This window comes from Cervus elaphus, chromosome 5 (genome assembly GCF_910594005.1).
Source record: "Cervus elaphus chromosome 5, mCerEla1.1, whole genome shotgun sequence".
NCBI classification, from domain to species: Eukaryota; Metazoa; Chordata; class Mammalia; order Artiodactyla; family Cervidae; genus Cervus; species Cervus elaphus.
Genome location: NC_057819.1, coordinates 130,302,136 through 130,320,317, shown reverse-complemented (window position 1 = coordinate 130,320,317; position 18,182 = coordinate 130,302,136).

Genomic DNA, 18,182 nt, shown 5'->3' with positions numbered 1-18,182 from the left:
GGATCAAGAATGGCCACAACAAAGATACGAATGATCCTTTCCATGTAGCAAATGACAAGACCAAGTGTGAGCTTAGCCATGGCCAAATCCATATTGATATTGACATTTTGGACCCTGAGGGGTCAGGGCGGCCTCCTGTCACTAGTGGTATGGCGTCACCGCCGGCCACTCCCACTTTCTCTCGGGTACAGACCTCTGCATACAGTGGTCCTCGATCCTCATAGAATTGCTGAGTGCTTCTGATGAGATTTCAGGCTCCCCAAGACTGGTTTTCGACCAGAAAGAAGTGCCAAGTCAGGCTAACGGTGGCCAAGAGTTCCAAGGCTTCTGTATCGTGTCTCTCCATGGGAATCTCTCTGTACTGACTCATGAAAAAGAATGCATTTGGGAGGTATGGGGATGGGGGGAGGGAAGGCAGCTGTTTCTTAAACTGGCTTAGAGTGTCTTGGTTGGTGCTAGTTTATTTTATGTGTGACTGAGTTTCTCCAGTCATTTCTACTTCATAGAAAGTAGTTTGAGAGTCACAGAGCGTTGTAGAAATAATGCAATTATCTGCAATACCTCTGAGGTGAGAGAAAGGATTATTTTCCAATTAGGTAGCATTCAGGAAACCTCTTCACTGCAAATTCATAACCAAGGGTCTGACACATAAAATCTTTAATAAGCTTCATCTTAAAAGTGAAAGTGTTAGTGGTTCAGTTGTGTCCAACTCTTGGCGAGTCCCTGAACTATAGCCCACCAGTCTCCTTTGTCCATGGGATTCTCCAGGCAAGAATACTGGAGTAGGTAGCCATTTCCTCCTCCAGGGGATTTCCCAACCCAGGGATTAAACCTGAGTCCCCTGCATGGCAGGCAGATTCTTTATCTTCTGATCCACCAAGGAAGCCCCTCTTACCTCCAGCAAATATCACAGGTGATTTTTGATCACTCAGTGACTGTCAAAGTCCACACCAAAGAATTCAGAGGACAGACTTCCCAGTGCAGGGGCCCAGGTTCTATCCCTGGTCAGGGAACTAGATTCCTCATGCTGCAACTAAAGATCTTGTGTGCTGCAATGAAGTCCCAGCACAGCCAAATAAATCAAATAAATAAATATTAAAAAAAAAAAAAAGAATTTGGAGGAAATTAGGCACCAGGAGAAAATAAAGTTTCCAACTTAAACTTGGACTTTTCCCCCCCTTTGAAAGAAGAGAAAATGCCTCACCCAACTGGTTAATAAAATTAGAATTCCAGATCTTTCCAGGTGTGTTGGTAGATCCCTTTAGAGGAAACTGCTCCCCTGAAGCCAACAGTGCTCAGAAATTACAACCGGTTTCAGCAATTAAGAGAAGTAAAACATTAAAAAGCATGAGGCAAAGTACATTTGCATGCTAATGGCCCCTTCTGTAGGGCTGGGAAGCTGTGTTTTACAACAAAGCAGATAACTTTCCCACTAGAGCGATATTAACCCCTGGGTTCTCACTCCAGCTTCTTGGACCCACTCTTAACGTCTGAGATTCTTCTGGCCCCGGTTGGGTGAGATATGGGTTAACCCTGCGTATCAATCCATCCGCTATGGCCTAATTCTCTCTGGCTTGGGTAGGAGAAGAAAGAGAAAGAGAATTAGAAGTTCTGAATGTGTTTGGGAGGAGAGAGAGGAAGATAGCAAGATGCACCAGGGGTGGGAAAAAATGCTTCCATAGAAACACACTGGAACGGCCGGGTGCAGGCGGGACGTGAACTTAAGTCCAGCTTCCCTCCCCCTGGCAATGTGACATCAGACACCACGGTACTTAAATTCTCAGGGACTCAGTTTGTTCATGGAGTGGGGTGGAATGAGGATTCGACAAGGTAACGAAGGTAACTCTCTGCCCCTGGAGACTATCGCGGTTACGGTAACGGGCTGGCAGGTGGCCATTTGTGGTGTTTCAGGAGGAACGTTACAAAGACCTTTTGGGTACAACCCTGTGAAAAAGCACTGTGACTTTACTGAAGATGAAAAGCAGTTCTTGCTGCTTCATACAGAGTGTTAACCTTGGAATAAGGGCAGATTATGTATAAAGACTCCTTCTCTTTCTTTCCAAGGTGGAAACCACCAATGTCTCTGATTCCATCAAAGCATGGCAGCCCTCTAGACTATACCATCGGCCTCCAGGAATCAAGAGAATCAGGATGGTGAAGTTCAAGGACGTGTGCTCACCTTCTCCTGCGAGAACACCAAAATCACAACTAGCTGCTGAACAACTACCGCCAGGAGGGTGTTGGAATGCACCAAGAAAAAATACCCCAGGTCCAAGGACAAAGGAAAAGCTGCAGCGAGATGGGGGGGGGGGGGGGTGCGATCACATTAAAATCAAACCCCGTACCCACCAGAGACTCTCGGAGGGCACAAACAAAACCTCGTGTGCACCAGGACCAAGGAAAGGAGCAGTGACCACCCGCCCCCAAAAAGAGGCTGAGTCAGACCTGCCTGTGAGTGTCTGATGGTCTCCTGCGGAGGCGTGGGTCAGCAATGGCCTGACGTGGGGACGGGGGCATTGGCGGCAGCAACTCCTGTTAGAAGGAGACGTTATAGATCATAGGGCCTGCGTTTGGGAGCTGGACAGATCTGGATTTGAGATCCACTTGCTTTGAAACTGCCTGGCTGTGTTCCTTTGAATAAACGTCTTAACTTCTCGGTGCCCCAGTTCCCATTGTAATGAGGGTGATAAAAATCTCACCCATTCTATGTAGAGGTCCTGCCAGTCAGTACTCAATGTGCCCATTATTAAGGGCTAGTTCTTGCTTCTCTTTTAAAAATACATCTTCCCCCTTGCCTTTCCCCAGGACACAATGAGGAAGCAATGCCCAAAGGGTGTCCTGTCTTAGATTCCAAGCTAATTCATTGAAATCAAGCTTAAAAAAAAAAAAAGAGGAAAGAGCAGTTTCTGTTCACCCACCAGCACCTCGTCACTCCCCACAGTCACTCCCACTGCTGATGGGAAAGAGAGGCCGCCGGAAGGAAGCGAAAGCTCATCAAGGGCTGGAAAATATTAATCTGGGAGCTCACGGATGGGCAGCGATGCGCGGCCCCGACAGCGGGCGCCGCCTTCATGTTCAGGCTGCCTGTGGGCTGAGCTGGCCCACCGCCCCGCCCTGGCGCTGGGGGCACTCAGCGTGACACGCCAGGCATCCCCGGTTCGACATCCACGTCCAGACTGATCTCCAAGACAGGGCTGGGGAGGCGGGTCGAGAGACAGAGCGTGAACTAGAGGACAAGAGAGCTCTGACTCCACCAACAAGCCACTGAAAAGGCTGCATTTTCGCCCCTACAAGGATGGTTTTCAACCATGACTGTAGATTAAAATCACAGAGGAAGCTTTAAAAAGTAATGCTGAGACACTACCCCCATTGGTTACAATTCAGTTTTTCTAGGAGTGAACCTTGAATGGGGATATTCTTTAAACTTTCTAATAAGACTAAATTTATTCAATATCCTAGTAAAAGTTTGGATTATAAGTATCCAATAGTATGTAAAAAGCACAAAACAGATTTGTAGATTTCTGATATATTACAAAGTGCGTGACTAAGTACAGTACATCTTACAGGCAAAGAGAAGTGGAAGGGAAAAAGAAGGCCGTGGTTGAGGTCTTCAGCTCAGTTCAGTTCAGTTGCTTAGCCGTGTCCGACTCTTTGCGACCCCATGAATCGCAGCACACCAGGCCTCCCTGTCCATCACCAACTCCCGGAGTTTACCCAAACTCATGTCCATTGAGTCAGTGATGCCATCCAACCATCTCATCCTCTGTCGTCCCCTTCTCCTCCTGCCCTCAATCTTTCCCAGCATCAGGGTCTTTTCCAATGAGTCAACTCTTCGCATGAGGTGGCCAAAGTATTGGAGTTTCAGCTTCAGCATCAGTCCTTCCGATGAACACCCAGGACTGATCTCCTTTAGGATGGACTGGTTGGGTCTGGTAATAAATAAATCAATACAGAGGTAGAGGTGATCCATATCATAGTATATTCTACCATCAATACTGCATCCAGAATGCACACACGAAAAAGACCATTTCGCGATAACTCAGTGGGATGATGGTAATGGCTCAGCTTCTTGAGACATACCACAAAGCCTTCGGGAGAGCTGACCTGACTCACTGTAGTTCTTCTCAGAGGAAAAAATGCAAAAATTTAGGTGAACAACTGTAGAACTATGCTGCGTTAGTTGCTCAGTCATGTCCGACTCTTTGTGACCCCATGGACTGTAGCCCACCAGGCTTCTCTGTCCATGGAATTCTCCAGGCAAGAACACTGGAGTGGGTTGCCATTTCCTCCTCCAGGGGATCTTCCCAACCCAGGGATCGAACCCTGGCCTCCTGCCTCGCAGACAGATTCTTTACTGTGTGAGCTACAGGGAAGTCATAGCTATAGGGTGCCCATAAGCAGTGGCTCACTCTTTATTAAACAACTCTTCAGGGATTCTGAGATGTAGCCAGGCTTGAGAACCATCGTCCTGCTTGGAAAATCCACCAGAAGCACTCCCACCATCCTCTTTCTTTCCAGGATGTGTTTGATCTGAGGCAGCGCTGCTCGCTGTTGGCTGATGGTAGGATTACCTGGAGGTCTTTTTAAAAATGAGGATGTCTGATGGGTGTACTCCTATGTTCATTGCAGCACTGTTTACAATATCCGGGACGTGGAAGCAACCTAAATGTCCATTAACAGAGGAATGGATAAAGAAAAATGCGGTATCTGTATAAATGGGCTATTTGTTGTTGTTTAGTTACGAAGTCATGTCTGACTCTTACAACACCACGGGCTATAGCCTGCCAGGCTCCTCTGTCCATGGGATTTCCCAGGCAGGAATACTTGAATGGGTTGGCATTTCCTTCTCCAGGGGACTTTCCAGACCCAGAGATCGAACCCGCATCTCCTACATTGGCAGGAGGATTCTTTACTACTGAGCTACCAGGGAAGCCCCACAATGGAATATTATTTAGCCATAAAAAGAATGAATTAATGCCATTTGCAACAACATAGATGAGCCTAGAGATTGTCATACTGAGTGAAATAAGTCAGACAGAGAAAGACAAATATTATATGATATCACTTATATGTGGAATCTTAAACAATGGTACAAATGAAGTTATTTACAAAACAGGAATAGAGTCACAAATGTAAAAAGCAAACTTATTGTCGTGGGGGGGAAAGGGGGAGGGATAAATTGGGAGTTAGAGACTGACATATACACACTGCTATATATAAAATAGATAACTAATAAGGAGCTACTATATAGCACAGGGAATTCTACCCGGTACTGAGTAACGACCTATATGGGAACAGAAACTAGAGAAGAGAGGGTGTATGTGTAACTGATTCATTTTGCCATACAACATAAATTAACACACGGGTGTAAATCAGCTGTACTCCAATAAAATTTTTCAATTAAAAATAAACACAAATAAATATGAGAATGCCTAGAACTCACTCTCAGAATTCCTGATTTAATTGGCTTAAAGTGGGGATGCAAGATCAAAGGTGCTGCCACAAACTTGTAATCCCATATATAATAGAATCATTCTCTGCAGAGGAATTTGTGATAACAAAGCCTGGAGACAATGCAAAAGTTGTCTATGAGAGTCATTAAGTAAACTCTGGTCCAACCTCAACCTAGAATGTCATACATCTGTTCAAAAAGAGTGAACGGTTGTATCTCTGCACTGATATGGAAAGACTGTTAGGATATCTAGAAAAGAAAAAAAAAATCAACAGTCAGAACAGTGTTGATAGGATACTATTCTTTGTGTTAGAAGAGGGGAAGAAAATTAAAAATGTACTTTTAAACTGCTTATAGTTGCATAAAGAAACACTGGGAAAGTGTACAAGAAAATAGTAAGTTTAAAAATGTTTGGTCATGCTACACAGCATGTGGGATCTTAGTTCCCAGCCCAGGAATCGAACCCATGGCCCTTGCATTGCCAGCAGGGAATCTTAGCCCCTGAACCTCCAGGGAAATCCAGTATAAGAAAATAATAAAAATGATGACTCTGGGGACAGTGGGTGACAGAATGTTTGGGATATGGATGGGGTAGCAACTTTTTGGAGTGTCTTGATATGTAAACGGCCTCTTTTCAAGAATAAAGTTCTTTAAAACATCCTCAAGTGATTCTGAGTCATCAGGTTTGAAGACATTTGTCTAGAGCAGAAGTCAGCAAACTGTCACCCATGGACCAAACCCAGCCTGCTTCCTTAATTTAAAAAAAAAATTATTTTAAAACAATTGTAAATTTTCAAAGTTATTGAGGCCACAGCTCAGAAATTCCCCAAATATCCTACACCCGGTTTCCCCTAATTTTTTTCTTTTAAACTTTTAGTTTGTATTGGGGTATAGCCGATTAACAATGTGGTGATAGTTTCAGGTAGACACCAAAAGGACTCAGCATACGGTTTCCCCTATCGTTAACATCTTTTGTTAGTGTGGCCCATTTGTCACAACTAATGAGCAAATATTGATAAATTCTTATTAATTGAATTATTGATAAATTATTAATTAAAGGCTAGACTTCGTATTTCCTCAGTTTTGCTCCTCTTTCTGTTTCAGTATCCCATCCAGGATCTCACGTTACCTTTAGGCATCACGTTTCCTTAGACCCCTATTGGCTAGGATAATTCCTCAGGCTGACATTTTGCAGTTTTGATGACCTAGACCATTTTGATGGCATCACCAACTTAATGGACATAAGTTTGAGCAAAGTCCGGGAGACAGTGAAGGGAAGCCCGGCACGCTGCAGTCCACGGGGTCGCCAAGAGTCGGACGTGAGTGAAGCCACGGAGCACCCACGTGTCCAGTGAAGCGAGATGTCGCCAGCTCCAAGGACCGGCGCTGACTCGGCCCTTGAGTCTGGCGCGTCTGCAGACTGCAGCTGCGCCCCCACTCTGGTGTGTTTTCTCCAGCTTGGAGAGCACGCAGGCCCCACAGAAGCCTTCCCAGCACAGCCACGGGCCTCTCAGCGCAAGGCCGGTGGATCGGCTTGAATTCTAAAGGTCTGTGGCCCCAACCCATTCCCCCGTGACCGCTCTCAAACCAGCCACCCATTCCCAGCTCTACACTGTCTTACCACTCCTTGTGACCTTCCAATGTCTTCCAAAGAGAGACCTACTTCCAGCGATTAAGCAAGAGAGAGGGAGATGGAAATGGGGGGTGGGCTCCCTGAAAGAATAAATGGCAACTCCTGCACTGCTTTCCTTCAGCAGCAGCTAAGCACTCACCCGCCAATGTCTCTGATCCTTTCTGAAGCGCAGGCTGTGGTGCCTAAAGGCTCAGTGGGTTAACTGTCCTGTGGATGAGCAGGGATTCTGATCCAACCCCCGGGTACTAAGGCTGACGTCCGATCACCCACCCATGGGCTCATCTGGTAATTCAAAGGGCTGACATTCTTGACAAATAAGAGCCCAGGGCCCAGAACCAGACCAGCAGAGGCTCTGAAATGCATCCTACCGGTGCTACGCTCCCTGTGGGCAGAGGACTCTTGTCTCTTGTTCTCCACCATCTCTACACCATGTGAACCTCGGATGCCCGGCCGCTTTTTCATGCTGCACGAAGAACTTGGACCAGCCTGGTTGCAACAGAGAATTGGGGTGAAGGAGGGGCCTGGGGAGGAGGGAAGCTGAGCAGCCGTGGCACTCAGAACATCACTCCGTCTGGACCGGAGAGGACCAGCCTACAGGTGCATTAAAGATGGTCAAGCTTAGACAATTCCACGCAGGGAGGAAGGGCCTTGAGCCATTTCAGAGCAGGCGTTTCATTCTCCAACTCAAGACTGGAATCTCTAAACATCAACTTGTGAAACACTCAGACGTCACAGATCCAGATTCCTGCTCTAGGAACTCTGAGAGAGGAAGCGTTATGATTATTTCTGTTGCTGCCGGGGGTGTTAGGGCTTCCACCACTACTGCTGCTATTTCCTTCTCTGACTCGCTTTTCCCTTCGGCGTCAATTTTTCCTTGGAAAGCTGCTCAGGAGATCATAAAGAAAGAGCTACCAGCATTCTCTCCCTACCCTCATGAACGGGTTTAAAGAAATATGTATGAATCTATAGAGAGAGACAGATCGCAGCCCCGAGATTGGACCAAGCTACTGCAGCTGCAAAGTTATAAGCCCATAAATAAAGTTTATGGTTAAACTGGCCTGACCTGACTTTGCCCCTAGGTACAGAAGCAGTATCTTGTCATTAGTATGCAGAACACAGCAGCCTAAAGTCTGCCCATTTGTTCTCAAGCCACTCGGCTCTATAAATCTTTAGACCCAGGGTGGAGTGGGGAGGGGGGAACCAGAGTGAGAGGCAGACAGAAAAAGGGTCAGGAGAGAGAGGAGGGGCTGGCAGGAGAGCTTCTAGGCTGAAGCCCACAGGCTCTTGGGTGCCGGGGAAAGCCACATGTCACAGAACATGAAGTCTTTGGCTCCTCCAGTGATAGGCGGAGAAGTAGGAGGCTGTGGGAAAGAGTATCTCATTCATAAAATACTTCTGAACTTTTTTTGCTCAAAACGCAAGTTCCAGGTGATTTATCCTATGATCTTGCTGCAGCCAAGACCCCTGCTTTCTATGGTTGGTTATTTTTATCTTTGTTTTTATTTTTTCTTTGTCTGTTTGTTGGGGGGGAGTTTCCCCCACTTTAAACAGAGCACTGGATTCAGCTTAGCCACATCACATGGAGTGGGGGAGGTTGCTGAAAGAAGCTGATGCGGGCATCTTTGGCAGGCAGGAAGGCCGCTGAGTGTAAGGGCTCAGCTCTTTGGCATCTCTGCTGAGCTGTTCATAAAAGTAAAGATGGACAGGCATGCACAAAAGCGGACCTTGAAATCCCCTCTGCACTAGGAGTTACTGAGAACTGACTTAGTTTGCTGAAGACAAGGTTATTCCTTTGCTTGGGTGACTTTCCACCCATGTCCTCCTGTCCTAAGAACCTAGGATTTATAAAGACGGTCTACTGCCTGGGGCCTCTGCTGGGGGAGGAGAGAAGTGGGCTCCAGAGGAGGGCAGCCCTACCATCGCTGACCCTTCAGGCTTTCGCCTTTCCCATCAGGCGGCAAGCAAGGAGACCTCTCTCCTTCGGCCTCTACCTGGGCAGAAAGAACACCTGCCTCGTGGAGAGGAGTGGACGGTTCCCGCGGGGCAGGGCTGCTGGCCGGAAGGGCAGGGACCTGGAGCTGAGAGCCCGGCCCACACGGTATAGACAGCCCACCCCCAACACTCACCTGTGTGTGAAAGGTGGTCAGAATGAACCTGAGGCAGCCTGGGAGGCAGAGCGGAGGCCAGGTCCTGGGCTTCTAGTGGAGGATCTGGGGGATTAGACCAGGCTGCCGGCCAGTCCTTGACGGTCCTGCTGGAGGCCCAAGGGTTTGTATTTGAACCTCAAGCCTGTATGTTAAAACTAGTTTGGCTCTTCCTTTATTCTTGAGTTTCTCAGCTGCAGCACTCTTTACATTTGTGTGCGTGCTCAAGGACTCAGCCATGTCCAACTCTTTGTGACCCCGTGGACTGTAGCCCGCCAGGCTCCTCTGTCCTTGGGATTTCCCAGGCAAGAATACTGGAGTGGGCTGCCATTTCCTTCTCCAGGGATTGAACCCGCATCTTCTGCGTCTCCTGCATTGGCAGACAGGTTCTTTACCGCTGCACTACCTGGGAAGACCCACTCTTTACATGTGTGGCTGGATACTTCTTGCCTGTGTGTGTGTGTGTGTGTACATTTACAAGGTGTCTGGCAGCACCCTTGGCTCTCACCCGTGAGACACGAACAGCATCCCCCGAACAGTTGGGACAACCAGACAGAGTCTGCCAAACATCCCCCGGGCACGGGATCCTCCCCAGCTCAGAACCACTGCCCTACCCGCTTCTCCCTTCCGCCTCCTCTGATCACTGCCATCAGCTTGACTGCCCCCAGCGGGTGGGGGGCAGAGGTACAGAAAGGGAAGAAAAATAAAGAAGGATGCCCGGTTCCTTCTTGGGGTGTTTATACCCCCAAAGCATTTTTAAGCTCATCCTTAGGACAAAGACCCATAAGATACCAGTAGGATGGCTCTTCAGGCAGGGCTGTCAGATTTATTAACAAAGATGACCAAGAACACTTTTCTTTGTATTAGTATGTCTTGTGTAGTATTCACGACATACGGATACTAAAAAGTTACTGGTGGTTGATCTGGAATTCAAATTTACCTGGACCTCCCATATTTTTCTGGCAATATGGTCTTCAGGTAGAAGTAATCGCATTGGGGAAAACCCGAGAGGGAACAGATGTTCTCCTGATGCAGAAATATGCCATTTTCTTAGAGCAGGATTTGACCTGTAATCAAAAAAAGCAGACCTCTCCTTAATCTCACTCAATCAGGCTTGACTGAAACAGCAGGCCTGTCTGAGTGACGGTCTAGATTTCTCCGCCGCCGCCCACGGGTGGTCTTACCCGCACACCCACCCTGGAGCATCTTTCTCTGGGCTCAGCTGCAAAAGGAGACGGGACCATGGGTGGGCGAGTCTCAGCAGGGCTTTATCTGGGTGGGGGAGACGGCGCTGCGTCATAAATCCACAAGGAGCACGCGCGTTTGCTGCTGGAGCTGGAGGAGCAGGGCAAAACCCTCACTGGCCTCTTTCCCTGTCATCAATCTTGCTTCCGCTTTGAAGGAGAGAGCGCATTACTCACGGCCTGACAAGGTGAGAGAGGGAAGGCGAGGCCGGGGGAGAAGAGGAGAGACCTAGGGAGGCAGGTGAACCATCTGGGGACCAGGGGTGGGGGTGGCGAGCGGAGAGGGACAGCCAGGGCGGGAAGGGACGATGGGCCAGGTGGCCAGGTCCGCAGCAAGCGCGAGGCTGACTGTGAAGCAGACCCAGAAACTCCGGCATATCTGAGATAAAGGGGAGACCTCTGCAGAGGAAGGAGAGGCAATGAAAGGGTGCTGCCACCCGCTCAGAGAACACGGGGATTTAGACAGGTCCTTCACGGCCATCAGCCTGCAGAATCGCGACGGCCGGGAGTCAGGACCATGGTCCCATCTAGCCGGCCTGACGCTGGTCACTTACTGTGTTTATATCGGCATGTAATTGCTTTACAGCGTTGGGCCAGTTTCCGCAGTACAACACAGGGAATCAGCCCTATGTGTGTGTATATGTCCCCTCTCTCTTGGATCGCCCTCCCGCCCAGCCCCCCGTCCACCCCCCAGGTCATCACAGAACACCAGGCTGAGCCCCTGTGCTACAGAGCAGCTTCCCACTACCTCTGCTTCATTCACGTTAGTGTGCCGATGGGGCTTCCCTGGCGGCTCAGCTGGTGAAGAATCCACCTGCAACGCAGGAGACCCCAGCTTGATTCCTGGGTCAGGAAGATCCCCTAGAGAAGGGGTAGGCTACCGGCTCCAGTATTCTTGGGCTTCCCTGATGGCTCGGATGGTAAAGAATCCTACTGCAAAGTGGGAGACCTGGGTTTGATCCCTGAGCTGGAAAGATCCCCTGGAGAAGGGCATGGCAACCCACTCCAGTCTTCCTGCCTGGAAAATCCCATGGACAGAGGAGCCTGGCGGGTTCCAGCCCATGAGGTCACAGAGTCGGACACCACAGTAGCGTATCTGTGTCTTCCTGACCCAGGAATTGAACCGGGGTCTCCAGCACTGTAGGAGGACTCTTTGCCAGCTGAGCCATCAGGGAAGCCCGTGTCAATCCTAATCTCCCAATTCTCCCTACCCCCCCCCCCCCACCGCCGTGTTCTGGTCACTTACTTTCCGGGACATACCTCGGTTTTTTCACCTGTCAAATGAAGGGCCTGAATGGAACAATTCATACAGTCTCCCTCATTGTCCACACTCTGGCTTTCCCAGTTCTGTTTTTCTTTCCATTTCCCTCTCCTAGGACATTGGGAATGCCCGAGCTTGGGACATTTTGCTGTTTTCTTCCTTTTGTGAAATTTTGAAGCTCTAAGAGAAGCTAAGGACCCCTGGCCACTAAGATTTTCTTTGAAGATGATGCAGAGAGATGCTCTGTTCCATAGGAGAACACAGGCTGTCACAAGACAGCATCGGAACCCTCAGGAGGGAGGAGGGAACCAGGTAATGCTGAGACACCATCATACCCACCGGTAAGATGGGCAGCGTAAACCCCATACAGCTTATACTGGGAAAACGAAAGAGACGACTGCTTGGGAAGTTTTTTTTTTTTTTCTTTTTAATTTTTGTTGGAAGATAGTTGCTGTCCACAGCTGTGTTGGTTTCCACTGTAAAGAGAAGTGAATCAGCCACACGTATACATACAACCCTCTTTCTTGGGTTCCATTCCCACTCAGCTCGCCAAAGAGCGCTGAGCAGAGTCCCCTGTGCGGAACGGTGGGCTCTCCTTAGCTACCCAGTTTATACGTAGTGTCGATAGTGTTTATGCACCAAGTCCAAGCTCCCAGTTCTTTACACCTCACTGTCTCGCCCTGGTGTCCATACATTTGTTCTCTCCATATTTGCCTCTATTTCTGCTTTGCAAATAGTTTCATCCACTTTTTTCTAAATGGAAAAGCTCTACACAAATATATTATACATAATCACACACACACACACACACACACACACTCTGGGCTATGTGACTCCAGCGTCTCTAGCCTCCAAGAGGGGAAACAGAAGGAAAGCATGTCTGGGCGGAGGGGCGGGGGGGCGGGGGACAGGTCTCTGGGAAGACCCTGCCAGCCTGCCTTCCCTTCAGGACGACAGCTACATTCCAGAGCCTTGTCAGACGGGACCTCCATGTCTCAGCAAAACGAAACGGACAAGCATGACCTCCCCTTGGCAGTTCACCTTATTGAAGTTGTCTGGGAGGTGAGACATTTATTAACGTGGATGGACTGCCTTCCGAGGGGGCCCCGCTGCTGAGCGCTCAGCAGAATGAATCTTTCCCCAGATGCAATAAGTCTCTGCTGCAGTGTGGAATGTGATAATGCCCACCCCCCCACCCCCAACCGCTTGCCAAAGGGACTGAGGTGGTTCAGATGGCAAAGAATCTGCCTGCAATGCGGGAGATCCGGCTTCAAGCCCTGGGTCGGGAAGATCCCCGGGAGAAGGGAATGGCAACCCCCTCCAGTATTCTTGCCTGGAGGATCCCATGGACAGAAGAGCTGCTTCTCTAAATGTTGTCAACAGACTCTTGTCCGGGAACCACTGTGTTAGATTCCAGAATCTAGGGATTTCCAAATCTGGACATGCATCAGAATGCCCTGGAGGGCTCGTTAAAACACAGATCGCTGGGCTCCTCCCTGGAGTTTCTGGGAGTTCTGGGGCGGGACATGTGAATTTCTAGAAGGTTCCCAGGTGTTGCTGAGGCTGCTGGCCTGGGCACAGGACTGTGAGAACCACTATTTCAGTGGATCGTGAAGTCCTCCCATGACGGGTATTTGAAGAGACAGAGGAGCTTCTGTGTTCTGAGCACTTGAGTCCTGTTGCTAAAACATGGGCAAGACAGACAGCCGCTCCAGGTATCTGTCTGGCTGTGTGTAGACACCAAGTCTCTTCAGGGACTCAACTGGGTAACCTCATGTCAGCTGGTCTTTCCTGGAAGGCACCAGGCGAAGATCAAGGATGATGAAGGATGGGTGAGGGCAGACTTGGAGAATGAATTTATTTATGGTTGTCATCAGGGGAAGGATGGGGGAACGGATAGTTAGGGAGCTTAGGATGGACCCGTACACACTGCTCTATTCACCGTGGATAACCAGCAAGGACCTACCGTCCAGCACAGGGGCCCCTGCTCCCTGCTCTGTCGCAGCCTGGATGGAAGGGGAGCCCGGGGTAGAACAGATACAGGTACGTGTATCCACTGTCCAGCTAAACGATCACAGCGCTGGTTGTTAGTGGGCTATATTCCAACACAAGATAAAAACTTTAAAAAAAAAGAATAAAGGGTGAGGAAAACAAGACCTTTCAAAAACAAAGTTACTCAAAGCTCCTTTAAATCGCACCACCAGTGGGAACCTGAGAGTGTAATTATATAACCTGTGAGTGTAATTAGGCGCTTCCTTTCTGTTCCCACCCACTTCTCCCAGGCTTTGGGTTTGGGAGAAGGTGGAAGGGGGTTCCTGAGAGCCTCCAGACTCCCCGAGTAACGCCCCACATTCTCCTGCCCTTATAAACTTCCTCAAAAAAAATAGGACTTGGATCCGTCTGGAGCCAAACCCTAGAGCTTCCCGTCTATCAATTAATATTTACGGGGCCTTCACAATGAGCTCAGCCAGCACATAAAAGACGGCAGCCCCTGCAGACTGTTATTAAGCCAAGGGGAACAAGCACCTCGCCTTCCCCTTCACAAGCTGTCGGCAGCTGGGTGGTTGTGTCTGGGTCACAATGTACATCCAGGCACTCATCCTCCAGACATTTATTGAGCGCTGGATGTCATAGGCTCTGTTCTAGGCTCTGGAGGTGTGGCGGTGAGCGAAGCAGACAGAAACGCCCTCCCGAGAGGAGCGGAGAAGGGGCCCAGGGAAGCTTGGGGCAGAAGCTGGAGGCCGATGCCCACCCCACAGAGCCCCTGTCCCGTGCCTGGGGCGACCAGCCTGCTAGAGAGTGGTCTGTGCATTTCATGCGGCCCTTTCTGAAATCCACTCTCTGGGCTGAGACATCTGCAGCTTCAAGGCCAGTGGGCAAAGGGGGTCTGAGTTTAGACAGGAGACATGTGTCATCTCCATGGAGGAATCGGATGCTTCTTGGAGCTCCAGATCTCTGGCCTAAATGAAAGATTCGGTCTACAGCTGAGAATTCATAGCCAAGATTTGAGACCACACCTGAATGTCCAGTGACTGATGAATGATCAAGATGTGGTCCATGTGTGTGATGGAATAGTACTCAGCCATGAAAAGGAATGAAGCTGAGTCATTTGTGGTAGTGTGGGTGAACCTGGAGTCTGTCATACAGAGAGAAGTTCAGTCAGAAAGCAAATCTCATTTATTAACACATATATTTGGAATCTAGAAAAATGATACAGATGAGCCTGTATTTGCAGGGCGGGAACACAGATGCGGATGCAGAAAACGGACACATGGGCACAGTGGGGGAAGGGGAGGGTGAGATAAATTGGGAGCCTAGGCGAGACATACAGACTGTAATATACGTAAATAGACAGCTGGTGGGAAGCTGCTCTAAGGCACCAGGAGCTCGGGGCTCTGTGATGACCTCGAGGGGTGGGCTAAGGAATTGGGCGGAGGCTCCGGAGGGAGGGGCGATGTCTGTTCTTACAGCTGGTTCTTGTTGTTGTTTAGCAGAAAGGAATACGACATTGTAAAGCGACTATACTCCAATGAAAACCGATCATAAATAAATAAAGCCACGAATCCAGCCTGGATCACCCCCTCCCTCGCCCCGGGCGTCTTCTCCGCAGCAGCCCTGCTCCGCAGCATCTCTGAGCCAGTTCAGACTCCTTGCTGGAAGCTGTGGTCGGGGGGGCGGGCGGGGGGGGCGCCTTGACCCCACCTCCCCAAAGGGAAACGTGGTTTTGCTACAGGTAGAGCCGTTCTTGGAAGGTGGCTGGGTTCTAGGGAGCCCAGATTCCCAAATCTGAGCCTGAGCAGTGCTCCAGATGAGGGTCTTATGAGGGTAAGGTTCACGGAGGCAGGTGCCGTTTGCTTGGTCCCGTGAGGTGACCCTGGCGCCCAGCAGGTTCCTTGGTTCCCAACAGGTGAGCAAAGGAATGTATGAGCGAGTGAATGAATCAGAAACACTTCATGGAACTTTGGAGTCCCAAAGGCTTGTACCAGGAACTCTCCCCACCCTTGTGCTTGTCATGTTGGCCTCACTGACGACACTCACATTGCCCGGGGGGCGTGGAGGCGAGGCGTGAGGCTGCAGTTGTCACTGGGGACCCACGAAGCAGGAGGAACACCCAGCAGATGAGCCGCCCAAACGTCTCATAAAGGAGGGAGGGAGGGGTGATCTGGGGCCAGAGGAAAAGGAGCAGGGCCTCGTTTCCTCCCCTCCTGTCACCCCACCTCTGATGTCAGTTCACAAAGGGGAGTTGGGGTACATTTTGAAAGAGATTTGAACTCATTACCCTTAAGCGCAATAGATATGGGATGAGTGAGCCCCACATTTGGAGGTGAGGGAAAGGAGAAAGCAAAGCATAAAAGAAAATCAGCATGGTTGCAGTGTGATACAAGAATGTTTCGGCATGCATAGCGCGTTGGCATAAACGCGCCAGCCTGTGCAAAAGAACGAATACAGAGCAAACCCAGGATAGGTCCCACAGCAGCGGTCCCCCTCCTCCGAGATCTAACTGATCATCTAACTTGGAGCTGACGTCATAGTAACAGAAATAAAGGGCACGATACATGTGGTGTGCTTGAATCATCCCAAAACCATCCCCCACCCACCTCCGGTCCGTGGAAGAGTTGTCGTCCATGAAACCCGTCCCTGCTGCCAAAGACTCTGGGGACCGCTGTCCTAAAGGGAAGCAGGAATCAGACAGCCGGGCAAGTTCACGAGAAGAGCACCACCCAGTATAAGCAACTGCCGTGGACTTGCTCTCCCTCTGGAGAACATGTTTGTTCTCCACTACCTTGAGGTCTTTGCTATCGGAGGTTCTCTCTCTGCGAGACGACAAGACTTCTCTCCCTGGAAAACTCCTACTCAGCCTTCAAAACTTAATTTTCATTTCATCGTTTACCTCCCCCCAGAGACGGCTTTCCCCATGGATTACCATAGCACCCTGCGCCTCTGCCATCATTGCGTGTATAATTTACCGTCGTGGTTGAACTTGTTACCTGTCTATCTCTGTCTATCTGCTTTACTTGGCTGTGAGCTGCTGAAGGCTAGGGCCCTTTTCTATTTATGTCTCCCCCGTATCTGGCATGAAGAAGTCTTCAATACATGTGGGGTTTGGTGGGGGGCATTAAAAAATGCAAAAAGACTATTATACATCATGTCCTGTTCAAGCGTCCAGTGGGGATCTGTCTCTATGGGAAAAGACCAAGTTTTGGCAGAAAGCTAGAAAGTACTCTTTGAGTCAGACCTTCTTAGCTGTGGGCCATGTCAACACCAGGTGAGAGCTACCCGGTCATTCCAGAGGCCCTGAAAGGAAGCAGGGAGGGTCAGAGACGATTGGAGACTTGTTTATAGAAAATAAGCACTTGCCAGAGTGTTCAAGACCCAGCAGGTTCCAACTTGAACTTTCCAGAGAAGTCACAGTCATATACCCTAATATGCGCCCATTTGGTGCAATAGCGAGGACAGAATTAAGGATCCCTTTGCCCTGGATGAGACACCCAGCAGATGGCTGGAGCGTCGATCTCAGCAAGACCTCCAAAACTTTGTGAAGAAGGCACCCCCTTCGGTTCCCTGCCAGTGTCTCCGTGCTGCTGCCTGAAAGAAAGGCAAGCAAGATGAAGTAACTGTGGGATTTGCCGCTATGGATTAACACCGCGGTGTTCACAGCTAACGTGGTGGTATCCAGGGTGTGGTGCTGGAGTTTGTTACTGACTGCCTCCTCGGCAGGGTTGTAAACTCCACGAGAGATGTTCCTTCCTGGCTGAAACTTGGCAGCTGGCCTGAGCGCCTTCCCTGTGGCTGGTGCCCGATCTGCCTGCTCATCATCAGCCTGTCGAAATCTGCCTGGATTTCCACTGCAGACAGTACCGGGGCCACAAACTTCTGGAAGACTTGCCCACTGAAGCCGCTTCTGCTATGACACTGGCATTCAAAGCCCCTAAAGCGAAGAATTGAAAGAGTGAGACTGTCACATTCTAAAAGCGTCCAGGTTGTTATGAAGTCACCCAAAAGCCCCCAGGAGATTGTCCATAAAGAGGACAGAGGAGGGCACGTAGGTGCAGAAGTGTTAAATAAAGAAGACGTGGTAGGTGTATACAGGGGAATATTGCTCAGCCATTCAGTTCAGTTCAGTCACTCAGTCGTGTCTGACTCTTTGTGACCCCATGGACTACAGCACGCCAGGCCTCCCTGTCCATCACCGACTCCCGGAGTTTATTCAAACTCATGTCAAGTCGGTGATACCATCCAGCCATCTCATCCTCTGTCATCTCCTTCTCCTCCCGCCTTCAATCTTTCCCAGCATCGGGGTCTTTTCAAATGAGTCAGTTCTTAACTCAGCCATTAAAAAGAAAGAAATAACGAGATTGTCATGCTGAGTGAAGAAACTCAGACAGAGAAGGAGAAATAGGGTATGACATCCCTTATATCCGAAATATAAAAAGAAGTGATACAAATG